Below are 14,858 nucleotides of genomic sequence, written 5' to 3'. Positions count from 1 at the left end.
TGTTGAACAGGAAGGGTGGAATAGAAAGAGGTGGAACTCGAGCAGAGCTGAGAGGAAGTTGGTCAGACCAGTTAGGGCTGGGAAAGAGAGAGCAGGCAGCTACTAGCACGAGTGGGAGAGTCTGTGATTTTGTTTAAGGGAACTGATTTGTGGAAAGCCAACAGAGAGAAGACTTGGGGATGGTGTTGTCCTCTCCTTTGTTATTGTGTATAGATTTCTTTGTTACTATGGATTTGACTTTCTGGTGTTGGGATTCAGCTTTCTGGTGGTTGAATAAATATTTTGGTTCTGTCTTCCACGTGGAGAGTCTGTTGTATTTTGGGATTCATAACTGCGCTGGCATATTCATAGCCACCATAGGTGTTGTGAATATTGCATTGGGACTACAATGACACACTTTAAAGTTTAATCTGCATTATTAGCACTTTCTCCACCACTTTCTTAAAACTAGACCATCAACAAAACAATAAATCATTACATATGTCCTTGTCTGGCCCATTTCTAGTCTTAGTATATTCTTTCTGAGATACAGAGGCCAGAACTGCACACAGTGCACACAGTACTGCAGATGTAGACATACCATAAACGTATTTAAAACTAGAACGTTATTTCTGCTTTTTTTCCCTAATACTCTTTCCGAAGAAACCCAATATGGTATTGGTGTTTTTGGCTGTAACAGTACTTTGGATCAATGACTTTGGAAAAGTACTGGTGATAGCATCTATTTGCTTACATTTTGTGTATCTGGGAAATCTGAAAACATGATGTCAAATATGATAATAACAGCAGATATTAGTATACCATGCTAAGTTTAACAGAGTTCTTTCCTCATAACAACCTGGTGAATTAGGTTGTGTAAGTACTATTATCATTCCCATTGGTTAGCGAGCAAACTGAAATTCAGAGTGGTTAAGTGATCACAGAGGGTCACACAGCTAATAAATTAGTTTTTGAACCCAGTTCTCCTCACACCAAGTACAATATAGTCTCCACTATTAACGTTCTGCCTGTCAACAAGCTTCCTTTTGGACTGCAGAGATTTTGGTCCTAACAAGAGAAGATCTGTTGGGTGGATGGCTAAGCAGCCAAACCTAAGAGCTCAAAGAAAAGGTTATAGCTTGCTTTGCCCACTGATTAGCTGGTGAGGGGAATACAGGTTTTTCATCTTACGTTGGGAGTTGAATAGTTTGGAGGAAAAGTTTTGCCATTGGGAGTTGAATGGAGGAACAAGAATACTTTTCAACTTAACAAAACTTGTTGGGGAAAGGCAAGGTTTGTCTTTCTTTCTCTTTACTCACCCCTAAGTTTGAGACAGTGAAACTCGTCAGAGTTTCACCAAGAGAGCTGATCTGTATAGTTCTAAAGATCCTAGGTTTATGAAAACTGCTTTTGCTAAAAGAGAGTCATACTTTCTTAGAGTCAAGGCAAGCAGAGACTTGAGTGGAGTAAATAGTGGAGAAACAACGTTGTCCAGCAAGAGATTTTGGTGCAGACGATTCCCTAAGGGAATCAGAGACATCAAGGCCTGCAGTTCAGAGTTATGAGTTGCCCTGAGCACATGAATTTCTCTGTTCATGTGCTTCTAAGATATGTTTTTTGTAAGTTGGGCACTCCTCTTTATCTACATTGTGTACATTTGTGGGAGAATGTGAACTAGGTTTACAGGAAGACTATTAAGATAATTCATGTTTTGTACTGTATTTAGTAAATATTTCATGATTAAGATCTAATGGTATTATTTTTGATGATTTATTTGGGAAGTACACTGATGGGGGCTTAGCAGCTACAGTAATACATTTCCTACTTCAAGGTCACTCTTAGTACCTTAAAAGTGAGTTATAGCCATGTGGCTGCTCCTTCTAGAAACCGTCCATTCCCTTAATCTGTTAGAATGTGTGAAGGTTAGGAAAACAATTTGGCATAAAGTGAGAAGAGAGAGAAAGGAAAGTTGTTTACAGTGTTGTGGCTCATACCTACATGTTCATGCCTGATACTACAAAAAATCTTATCTCCCCTAATCGCTTTGATATTATGCCATCCTGGTACTAAATACTAGTGTGTTGGACTTTAGTCTTTTTTTTACCATTTCTCTTTAAACTAAAAGAAGTTCATCTTCCTTCAAAGATCATTTTTTGAGCACCTACTATGTGAAAATCACTGTGTGTTTTCTATGGAGAATACAAAGAAGCATGATATAGACCCTGTCTTCATTAACCTTTCAATCTACGCAACCAATTGCTTTGTTATAATGGAAATAAGCTCAAATTCAAACATTTAATAGAAACCACATAGTCAAATTCTATAGGAATTTGAAAGTAACTGATATCTTTCTCCACTGTAACACTAATCTCTCCCCTGCTCCACCTATATTCCTTAGTGACTCTTCAGTGGTTCTCCTTTTGAAAGTCAATGCTTTGAACCTAGCTGAGGGAAATAAGAAAGTGGCACTGACCCAGAACCCCAAAACAAAATTCTATTTTTCTGTGAATTGTTTTCAAAGAGTGAGTTAGGTTTAACGGTCAGGAAGGAAAGGAAAAAGGAAAGGAAAATTGAAAGTTAATTCTTATGGGATGGTACAACAAAAGATTACGTAACCAATATACTTCTCTTCTCCTACTTTTAATGCAAATTACATATAACCTTTTTTTTCTTTATAAAAAGTGACTTTTAATCAGGTTCTTGAGAAAGCATGTCTATGGGATTTTTAATATGATAAAATTCATTGTAACCATATCAGGAAGCCAGTCTATCTATGGGGCCATTTTCCTGTACAGTAATACTTATTTTTGAATGGGGTCTTATCAAGATAGGTAATCTTTCCATACTATAGATGGCAGACCATTCAGTCTCTCTCATCCTGTATAATCCTTGTTCGTATCTTTTGCTAATCCTTTATAGAAGATCTAGGTAATGAGTAAAGATGTAACTAATCTATGGATAACATTGCACTACTCAAGCTGTCCATTTGTTATTCCTCACTCCTTCATGAGAGACCCCCTTCCTTTTCTGGATATACTTATCATTGATAATATCTTTTTTGTACACCTCCCATGAACAAGTAATTATTGTTTATATCCTGGTCTATTTACACCTATGGTCAATATTCTAGCATGTCTTTGAACTTGAGGGATTTTGATTCTTCTGTATATGATTTTCCATGTTTTGCAGCCACATAGCATCATAGGGAGAATCTTGGTGGGGCAGTCAATAACTTGAGTATGTTGAAAATAGTGATGTGTGCTTTCCCAAATGAAATACTGCTACAACTTTTCCTCCTATTTAGTTCAGGACTTAGCTCCTTGTCCATAGGCATGGGCTTTGATTTAGAATGGAAAACTCTCTAATGATACGATTCTGATTTTCACTCTAGATCTCTTGACCTACTCTACCCAGCTTTCAATCTCACATTTCTCATTAGGATCCCCTTAGGATATTTACATTTAGATTTTAGTGTGGTTATAGATAAACATCTTTCCCACTGAAGTGGCTTCCCTTTTCAGCTTCCCTAATTTTCTTATTTGTGGCGTCATTTTGCTAGGCTCCTACACAAGAAAATCAATGGTTTCCTTTGACTGTTCACTGTGTATTGTGAAAAAACAGAGACAAAAACAAAGGACTAGAACTCAGGAGACACTTGGGTTCAAATTGACCTCCCCTTACTATATGGCTATGAACAAGTCACTTCCCTTCTAAGCCTCAATTTTCTTATCTGTAAAATGGAAACAACAATATTTGTAAGTACTTACTTCCAAGGTCATTTTGAGAATTACATGAGATAATATATGTAAGGGCTTTTCACACTTTAAAGTCCTATATAAATGTTAGCTCTTACCGTACCCCATAACTCAAAAATCCTATAATTCTTCCTGTTGAGGAAAATTGGATCTTCCCTTTCCCATGCCACAACTCTAACCTGAAGCATTATACCCTCATGCCTTTAGTATTCCTGTAGCCTTCTACTTGGTCATCCTAGCTCTATTCTTTCGAAGATTGAATTCTTCATTCCAACGATCAATCTCTTTCAACACCTTATTCCCAAGCACTAGAGTCATATAGTTTAAAGAGTGTTGGAACAGGAGTTGGAGAACTTGTTTGATTCCTTATTATTTTTGTGACCTTGGGTAAGTGCCCTCTTTGGATCTGAATTTCTTATCTATAAAATGAAAGCAATGAACTGTATGATCTTGAAGTTCTGGTCTATCTCTAAATCCTATAATCCCTCTGAGCTTTAAATGTTCCTCATCGTCATTTATCATCAATTCTAAAGCCCTGTGCCTAGCTTTCATATACCCTGACAAATCCATTTCCAATCTAGCCAATCCTATTTCTCACTCCTTCCCAGCATGCACCATTTGCTCTAAGCCTGACTTCTTTATTATGCTGTGGCTTCTATTCCTTTAATCATGTTACTTTCCTTTTACAGTTCTTTCCCTTTTACTGTTTGTGCATTCAAGGTTTGGGTCATATCCTGTTTCTCATATCAGGTTTTCCTTAATGATACCAGCCAATTCTGCCCTCTCTGAAATATTATATGTGTTAACCTATACATAACAAAGTAGTAGGAAGAAAGGAAAAATAATTTAGCATTCAAGCAAATTATAAATTGTAAAGGGAATTACTCTTAGCTCCTCATAATTAATCTTTCATGAAGAAGTCTAAAAAGTCCTAAAGCTACTTGTAGAGTCTTAATACATTAACCATCCTGCATCAAGTAGGGGTACTGTAAATATTTTTTGAATGAGTTGATAGAATTTCTGATTTTTAAGTGAAGTAAATGAAAACAAAATAAAACACTCTACCTGGGGGCAGATAGGTAGCACAGTGGATAAAGAATAAGACTTTTAGTTAGGAAGAACAAAGTTCAAATTCTGCCTCAAACAGTTACTAGCCATGTGACCCTGGGTAAGTCCCCTAACTTCTTTCTGCCTCAGTTGCCTCATCTATAAAATGGGGATAATAACAGCACTTGCCTCATAAAGTTGTGGTGAGAATCAAATGAGTTAACATATTTAGAACACTTTGCAAATCTTAAAGTACTATACAAATGTTAGCTATTATTAATTAGTATTACTGAAATAAAATGTAGCAAGCTCAATTTATCTTTTAAGTATCTTGATTTTGAAAATTACTAAGAAAATTTATCTTCAACTAAATATTTTTCTTATTCTAGTGATCAGAGAATTAAAAAAATACTATCTCATGAGGGAGCTCAATTCACTGTTGGGAAGCTATAATGATCAAGAAACTCTTCTTTACGCTGAGCTAAAATCTCTCTCTCTTTAATACCTTGGATCACAGTTCTCTCACTATCCCTATCGCCTTTCCTGGGGCCAAATTATAGGTACAGTTGAAGAGAATACAGCCACATAGATTTAGAGCTAGGAGGAACCTTACAGGTTATATAGTCTAGCCCCTTTATTTTATATACGATAGAATCAAAGCCCAGAGAGATGAAATGATTTATCTCAAGTCACACACAAGAGCTGGGATTTAAACCTAACTCCAAATCAAGTGCTCTTTCCTCTACTACAGGCTTCTTAACTTCGTTTGTTATCATTGATCCCTTTGGCAGTCTAGTGAAACTGATGGGCCCTGTTTCAGAATGTTTTAAATACATAAAGCAAAATACATAGGATTACAAAGGAAGCCAATTATGTTGAAATGAAGTTATCAAAATATTTTCAAAAAAGTGTTTGAGGTCCTCAGGTTAAGAACTCCTGCCCATGTGATAATACTTTTCATGAAAGAATACTACTGTGCTATAAGAAATGACGAACTCATTGATTTTAGAAAAAAAAAAAAACATGGACAGACTTGCATGAAATAATGAAGAACAAAATAAGATAACCAAGAGAACATTGTATAAAGTAACAGTGATATCATTTAAAGAACAACTTTGAGTGACCAAGTCATTTTGACTATTATAAGTACTCAAATTAGCTACAAAGGACATATGAAGGAGGATACTATCTGCAGCCACAGAAAGAAAAACTCATAAACAGAAGTATGCACAGAATGATTTAACATGTAAATATATATATAATGTGTGTATATACACACATATTTTTGTCTGATGGTAGCTATCTCTAGGGCAAAGGGAGAAGAGGGAAGAAAAAAAGGAAAAAAAGGAAATTTACATGATAACTTTATTATATATTTAAAAAGAAATAGCAAGTTGTACATAATGGATTTGCAGTTTCAAGTGCAATCATCTTTTTGAAATTCTACTGTGTTACAGAAATGCTTGTTTTATTTCATGAATTAAATATAAAATAAAATAAAAAGTTGCATGTCTCCAAGAAGTGAGGTCTTGACCAACTCTAGCTCCTATGGTTCCAACTCTTCCCTGTCCTAGGTGGATTATCCTTAGTTTCTTCAATCAAAGCTCATAAAGAAAGACTTGAGGCTCCCTACCCCTCTATTTGGTCGTGTTCCAGTTTGTCAGCATCCCACCCAAAACATATTGCCTAGAACTCAACACGATACTCTAAACATGACTAGGAAGAAGAGTCCTTGAAGAAGAAGGAAGAGATTTAGGAAGAAAACTAGGAAACAAAGGATTCTGGTAAGGCAAAAAGGAATCTAATTTGCTCTTCTAGGCAGTATTAATTAAAGTATTTTTTTTCCTATATGAGGGAGAGAGGAGTTGAAGTGTTATAAATTATCACCTTAGGAGGAAAACACTCAAACAGCTGAAGAAAAATTAGACCAGCTCATGTCATTCTCATAGACAAGGGTAGGCAACAATCACTATACAGCTACAAAACTCCCTATCTCACACTTCCTGGAAGATCTTGGGCAAATCATTCAACCTCCCCTGTCTCAGTTTTAAGAGGCTGGACTAGATGCCTTCGAGGTCCCTTCTTGGTATAGAACTATGATCTGATTACTTCTGATAAAATAAGAAAAAATGTTTCATTCATTCATTCAACAAATAAGCATTAGTTAGCACTTACTTATTATGAACCAGGCATTGTGTTAGATCCTGGGGATCTAAGTACACCCACAAGTGACATATTCTCTTCCCCCAAGGACCTTATATATTCCTACTGAGGAATATGTTCTTGTGTCAGGGAAGACCAGGGTGGTGGTGGGGACATCTGAATAATTTTACAGATAAAAATTAATCATATACTACAAACAATGAGGGGAGTCAGAGAAGGTTTCTTAAAGGACATAGTACTTTAGCTTAAAGGGATCCAGGTATTCCAAGAAAGGAGTGCTTTCCTAGCATGGAAGACAGCTTTTGCAAAGATATGGAAGTAAGGGTTAGAATTTTGTGTTACAGAGAACAGTAAGCATGATAGTTGTACTAGAGCATAGGTTATACGAAAGAATGCATAGTTTCTTAAAAAAAAAAGAGGCTGGGGCCAGAGAGATTGTGAATAAATTTCAATGTCAAATAAAGATGCTTGTGTTTTATCCTAAAGGCAATGCTGAAACTTCTTGGTCAGGATAGTGGCAATCAGATTTGTGCTTTAGGGGAAAAAATAATTTGACAGCTGTGTGGAAAATGGATTGAAGAGAGACTGAAGATAGATGCAGGATAACTGATTAGGGGGCTTTTGCAATAGTTGGCCAAAAGGTGATGGAGGCTTGAGTTGGGGCATTTGTACTATAATAGGAAGAAGGGGAATTATATGAGACGTTGATAAAATGAAATTGACTAGACTCAGAGACTGGTTGGATATGAGGTGTGAGTGATATAAGGTCAAGGATGACTCCTAGATTCTACATGCAGGTGGGAATAAGAATGATAGTATCCCTGATACAAATAGAGAAATTAGGAAGTCTGACAATTTAAGTGGTAAAGAAAATGAGCTCTCTTTTGGTCATTTTGAATATGAGATGCCTGTGGTGTGTATACTTAGAGATGCCTAGCAAGGAATTGGAAATATAAGACTAGAATTCAAAAAAGAGGTCAAGATGGATATGTGGATTTGGCAGTCATCTGCTGAGAGATAATAGTTAAATCCATAGGGGATGCTGATGAGATCACCAAGAGAAAGAATATACAGTAATAATGTTAAGACACTATAGAAATGTCCTTCTTATGTAGTCAGTCTGGTATAGTACCTTGTCCTGCTCTGGGTAACAGCTTTCAATTGTAATAATTTCAACTTTCATTTTCCTGAGAGCATACCATGTCTTCCAGCAATAGGGATTAGCAGTGGTCCTTTGGAGGGTTTCATCAGTGGAAAAAGTATAGGCATGACTAGTAAAAGTCCTGAGTCTTACTCCCTTCTTTCATGGCTGAAAGTTATTTATTTCTATAGATAGATACGTACTTTTGTGTTGGCCAAAAAGCTAAACAAAGATTGTGATTTTGTTGTTGGCAGGTATTTATAAAAAAGGCCAGAATGTAGAGCAAAGTGGAAGCTTTTAACTATTTCTGCTTCTCCTAGCCCTTTTATTCTTTCCCCAGCTTTGTTTATCAAGAGCTTGTTCAACCAGGAGCATTAAGGCAATTGAATGGACCTTCATCATTCCAGATCTACCAAGTTCTTAAGTTTGTGTGTGTGTGTGTGTGTGTGTGTGTGTGTGTGTGTGTGTGTGTGTATGTACTGTTCAAAATGGATTTTAGGGATGCAGACCAACAATCAGTGATTTGACAGGAGTTAAAAAGGAATTTTCTAATCCCTAATCTTCTAGCTGGGGCCAGGGACCTTGAGTGAAAGTATCAGTGCAGTGAGTCAAAAGAAAAGATTTATCATAGCCTGGGGCCTCTCCTCCCTACTGTTGGCTGTCTAACTGAGTATAGCTGTTCTGACTTTAGGCTACATAGCCTTAAGCTATGAATGGGACTAAGCATATTAGCCCTTGTCACCAGTTAGAAGCAGATAGACTGGAAGGACCAGTATAGCTGAGAACCAGCAAATGGTTTCAGAAAGTAGCAAGAAATAGAGACCAGCAAAGATACGCAGGGGAAATCAGAAGCACAATTCCTAGCAAAGGCAATGTAATACCTCAACTGAGGGTAGAAACACATCACTCTGAAGAAAGCAGCACCATGAAAGAATCAGATGACACTGTGAGGTTTGATCTATACTATCTCATTTGATCTTTAGAACAATTGGAAGTAGGTGCTATTATTATTCCCATTTTACAGCTGAAGAAATTGGGGTGGACAGAAGTTAAGGGACTTGCACAGGGGCACATAGCTGGGTACTGTTTGCGGCTTGATTAGAACCCACTTTGTTGCTTACATGTACTCAAAGAATGGTACAATCTTAGAGTTGGAAGGGGCCTCACGGATCATCTGATTAAACCTTTTCTTGATCTACATCCCCAAAGAGTGATCATTCAGACCCCTTATGATAAGAATCCACTACATTCCAATAAGAAAACCCATTGCACTTTTGCATAAGTCTAATTGCTAGGAGGGTGAGCCAGGTGGTTCAGCAGATAGAGGAGCTGCCCTGGATGCAGGAGGACCTGAGTTCAAATCCAGTCTCAAACACTTACTAGCAATGTGACCCTAGGCAAGTCACTTAACTCTGCCCCAGTTCCTCATCTGTAAAATGAGCTGGAGAAGGAAATAGCAAACCACTTCTGTATCTTTGCTCTTTGCCAAGAAAATCCCAAAATGGAGTCACTGAGAATCAGTCATGATGGAAAATATTGAACAACAACAAAAGTGATAGGAAGTTTTTCTTTCAATTGTGTTTCAGTCCTCCTCTCTCTAACTTTCTGGCACTGAAGTGGCTCAATTAACACTTGAAAAGCTTTAGTTCTTGGTTAAAATCTATGTACCAACCTTATCAAAAGTCTCAAAATAACTAAAAGAGCCTCTGAGACTGGTTTTCCTGGGATTTTGTTTGTGTCAAAGTTAGCTTAATTAGTGGCTGCATGTGGAATCACCAAACCATACTGATTCATTTGGTACGGTTGTTATATTGGTGCTGTATATACTGCTATCTTCTGATTTTTATATCTGTAAAATAAGCATAATAAAACATACTACTTGTTACTCACAGAGTTATTTATGAAGGCAACTGATCTAACGTATTCAAAAAATAACAATTCATTAGCAGAAAGGTCCTACTGAATCTAGATTACTATGAAATCTAAAGCTAAAAAACATTAGATACAGTAGAAGATGAAAAAAATTGAATTCATACAGTACTTTAAAGTGTTCAGTGTATGTTGTATTCATTATTTCATTTCAAACACAACAATCCTATGAAATACTTATGGTTATACTATAAACAATATGATTCCCATTTTATAGATGAGAAAACTGAAGTTAGAAGCTTAGTTGTGTTAGGATTTGAGTTAGGATTTGAAACCCATTCTCTCCTGTCCCTTAGGATAGGGTCTTTTTTTTTTTTTTTAAAAACTATGTCACAAAACCTCTCAAATGAAGATGAATACCGATTTTTTAACTAGCAGTGGGGTACAATGGAAGATGGCCTGACTGGAATCTTTGGAAGAAGATCTGGGTTCCACTCCCATCTCTGATACTTAAAACTTGTGTGATTCTAGAAAAGTCTCTTAGTCTCTCTGGGCCACAGATTGCTTATCTATAAACTGCTTCTGAGATCCCTTGTACCATATGGTAGGGAGTCTTCCACTTGATGATGCTCCCTCATAGCCAGCCTCTTCAGGTGAAAAGACCTCAGACCCTAGGTACCCTAGGACCCGGAGCCTATTTAGCAGCACAGTGTGTTTCCTGAGGAAGGGCTTTTGGGGGTCAGGTCAGGCACATCTTCCATCTTCCCCAAAGCAACCATTTCCATCTGTACGAGTACAAGACATCTGCTGCCTCCTTCTGCCATTCAAAACTCCTAACTGGGAGGTAGAGAACCTCTAGTATAATGCAGATCAATCCTTGCTTTGACATCTCCTGCTGCATCTGACCTTTAAGGACACAGGACTGGAACTCTCCATTCAAGGATAAATACTCTCTTCTGGTTTTCCTTCTACCTATGTGACCCCTCCTTCTCTGTCTACTTTACTGCATCTTCTTCCAGATCATGCTCTCTAACGGTAGGGGTCTCTACTTCATTTGGTGATCTTATCAGCTCCCATAGATTTAATTACCATCTCTATGAGGATGATTCTCAAATCTACCCTTCTCACATTTGCATTCTCACATCTTCACCTGCCTTTCAGACAACTCAGACTGGATGTCCAGCAGACATTTTAAACTCAGTATGTCCAAAAAAACTCAGTATTTTTTTCCCTAATCCTTCCCTCCTCCTGTTTCCCTATTACCATAGAGGTGGACACCATTCTCCCAGTCCTTCAGCCTTGCAATCTAAGAGTGAGTCATCCTAGACTCACTTTCTCTCACTCCCCATATCTGAGCTGCTGCCAAGGTCTGTTGGCTTCACCTTGGCAACATCTCTCAAACACGCCCCCTTCTCTCTTCTGACTGCTACCACTCTAGTGCAGATCCTCATTACCTTATGCCTTGATTTCTGCATTAGCCTTCTGCTGGACCTGCCTACTTCAAGTCTCTCCTCACTCCAATTCATTTTCCACTTAGCCACTAAAGTGATTTTCTTAAAACATGATTCTCATCATGTCACATCCCTGCTAGTTTATTAATTCCAGTGGCTTCCTATTAACTCCAGGAGCCTACGTCTCTATTTTTACAGAGGAGGAAATTAAGGCCTAGAGGGACAAGGTTGTTCTCAGAGGAAGAAATAATATAAGAAACTGAGGAATGCATTCCTGTATATCAGGTAAAACTAAGTTGTGGTACAAAAAGATAATTCGACATTAACTAAAAATAACCAAGTCAAATGTACCAGGAAACAACTCCCATTGAAGGACAAAAGAAGGGGAGGGCAGGGCTTAAAAAGAGTCAGAAGACCTGAATTCCAGTCCTGCCTTCTCTATTTGCTAGCCATGTAAACTTAGATTTTAGAACTGAAAGGGACTGTAGAGACCATTTCATTCAACTCTCTCACTTAACAGAAAAGGACATGAAGCCCGGGAGAAGGAAGTGACTTGCCCAATGGATTATTGACTGTAAGTAGCAGGAATATTATTCAAAACCAGATCATCTATTTGCAAATTCAGTGGTCTTTTGACAACAACTTGCTACTCCCTTGGAGGAATCTTTCTTCCTCCCTGGGCCTCATAAGGAAATTTGGACTAGAAATGAGGAATTAGATGATCCTTAATATCCTTTCCTGCCCTGAAAGTTCTGTGATTCTATGCTTTGATTTATCAGTTGGGAAATGTCATTAGGCTGGGAAGAGGACCATGGTGACAGGGAAGGGGACTGCTGACAGCTGGATGTGAGGGCCAGGTTGGCAGCAGGAACTTGAAGAAAGTGACAGAAGGTCATGGGTTCTTCTTCCCATGGGAAGAAATAGTCCTGTGGATATGTATTTCTGCTTTCCCCTGGATTTGACTGCTGGTTGCTAATGACAGTGTTTGCTGAACTCTACTATTTATCGATCCTTAGCTATACAACTCCTTCAAAGCCATTTACTATTTTCTGCAGCTCTTTTAGGCCTGCAGGAGAAAAAACTGGCCCATTCCAACATATCTCCTATAAGGGAGCAGGAAGACTGTGTTTTCAATACCTCCAGCTTCTGAATATACCTAGGATGATTTCATGGACTCCTCTAGCTCTCTATATTTCCCCACTATTCTCTTACATAGGAAAATTAAAATGTGAATGATAGTAGGGATAGTATAACAGTGTGAATGAGTTCAAGACCAAGGTATAATAAGTCAGTTATCTGCAAAGGGTAAATAATTGATATCAGATTCTTTTTTCATTTTGATCAATTAAGAAACAAGAATTTATTAAATCCCAGGTGCCTAGCACTGTGCTTTTATACTAAGATATATATGAAACAATTCCTTCCCTTAGGGAGTTTATATTCTATAGAGAGAGATAGTATGTGCACATATACAAAATAAATACAGAGGAATTGATGGTGGTGGGGAGAAGCTAATAAATATGGGAGCATGAAAGGTCTGATGACAGAGGTGCTTTCTGAGCTGAGGAATGGGGGAGAATTGAGGTTGAGAGTAGGTCACAGAAGGAGGAGGCAGGCGACAGGATCACAATGTTGAAAGGTTTCATGATTGACCAGATCAGGAACTGTTTCCCTATATGCTGGCGAAGGGAAAGGACAGAGCAGCAAGCAGATGTTCTATTTAGAATTTTGTCTGGCTGCTTTAGTACCACTCTATACCATACCATTAATGTTCCCCCTGCCCCTCCAGCCCCCCACCTATCTCTTTCTTGAAGATGGTTGAATTTGTGTAGAGGAGATTGATTCTCAGCATAGCATAGTTCATACAGCAAAGGATGGGGATCAGGGAGCTGGGTTCCTCCCCTGGCTCTGTCACTTACTATCTATGAAACCATGGACAAATTACTTCCCTCTCTGCCTCAGTTTCATCCTTGTAAAGTGAGGAGATTGGATTAGGTGATTCCTAACTTTCTTTATGTGTTGCTTCATATGCACACCTGTGTATAACTCTGGCCACCCATGCACACAAATATACCTGCTTATTTTTCATATTTAAATGTTTCCCTGTTTATTATGTCTTCTTTGTTTCTGTAACACATGTATCATGACCATAATTGTTTAGATAGTCAAAATCTCTGATGTTCAGAAATGTTAAGTGAATAGTCCAAAGTTCCAAGTTAAGTAGCATAACAAGGATTTAAACCTGCATCCTCTGGACCTTTTGTTATTACACCATATGCTGCCTCCAGTGACTGTACCTTTTTTTCCCTGAGGTGACAAAGCTCCCCTTCTAACTCATAGGTTAGAAGTTAAATAAGAAGGTAGAGCTTTTCTTGGAATCAGAGGATTATGGATTTAGTGAGGTAAGTTTTATTTGGCCTTCAAGTCTGTTTCAGAAAAATTGAATGTTCACTGGCTCAAATGATAAGTTACAAATATTTTAAAAATCACCCAAACCAGACCTTATTTGGAAACAAATAGGAAAAAAAGGTAAAAACTCCTACTTCTGTTACTTAGAACTGAGTATGCACTTATAGGTCATATTACTTTACTATGTATATATATATATATGTGTGTGTGTGTGTGTGTGTGTGTGTGTGTGTGTATGTTTTCAGGCACTCCATATGTCCAAACATAAAGAAGAGACCACCATTTACCTTACAGAAAGTATTTTCTCTTAGGTAGGGAGGCAGCGTGGTGGCTCAATGGGAAAGACACAGGTCTGGGGATCAGGAGCTCTGAGGTCTAATCCTAGTCCTCTCCGGCTGTATGACCGTGGGGGAGTCACTTAATCTCCCTGTGCCTCAGTTTATCCATCTGTAAAACATGGAAAACAACATATAGCATCTCTTTAGTTTACTTGAGTATAAATAGGAATAGAATATTAATATCATTGTCTCTAAATCTGTTAACTAGCAGGCTCTATAGCCCACCAACTGCCATTAGGCGTAGAAATATTCTTACTTACGTTTCTAAGATCTCCTAAGCTTTGTAGGCAACACAGTAAAGTAAAAAGACAGTGGTTTTGGAATCAGAGGATATCAGTTCAAATTTTCTGCTTATTAGCTATAGAACTTTTGTATACGACATACTATTTCTGGGACTCACTTTCCTTAAGTGTACAATGAGGAGGTTGAATTACATCAGTGATTCCAAAATTTTTCAATTATGATACTCTGCTAATGTCAAAACATTTCACAGAGTACTACACTGATTTAAAAATATATAATAACAAAAACTCTTCTGAATTCCATAGTACTTTAAAATTAATTTGTATTTTAATTAACATTAATGATATGAAAAATTGTATATGTATATATGATGTTTATTAAGCTTACAAAAAACTATTTTTATTCATTTGTTATACTGAATTTCTATATATTTTATTGAAGCTAAATAAAAATAGGAAGTAAA

At 37.5% G+C, this 14,858-nt stretch overlaps 1 protein-coding gene across 1 annotated transcript in view; it reads right to left on the bottom strand.

The window, feature by feature from the left end:
• The window catches only part of MYT1L (myelin transcription factor 1 like), a 301,089-nt gene extending 286,828 nt beyond the window's left edge, over positions 1 to 14,261 (bottom strand). Inside the window, exon 1 of the mRNA XM_072634320.1 lies at positions 14,102 to 14,261. The gene's annotated coding sequence lies outside the window, so the exon portion shown is untranslated. The remainder of the gene's footprint in view (positions 1 to 14,101) is intronic.
• Between the last annotated feature and the right edge of the window lie 597 nt (positions 14,262 to 14,858).

This window comes from Notamacropus eugenii, chromosome 1 (assembly GCF_028372415.1).
Source record: "Notamacropus eugenii isolate mMacEug1 chromosome 1, mMacEug1.pri_v2, whole genome shotgun sequence".
Lineage (NCBI taxonomy): Eukaryota > Metazoa > Chordata > Mammalia > Diprotodontia > Macropodidae > Notamacropus > Notamacropus eugenii.
The sequence above is the reverse complement of the archived record's forward strand: the minus strand, read 5'-3'. Positions and strand labels throughout refer to the sequence as shown.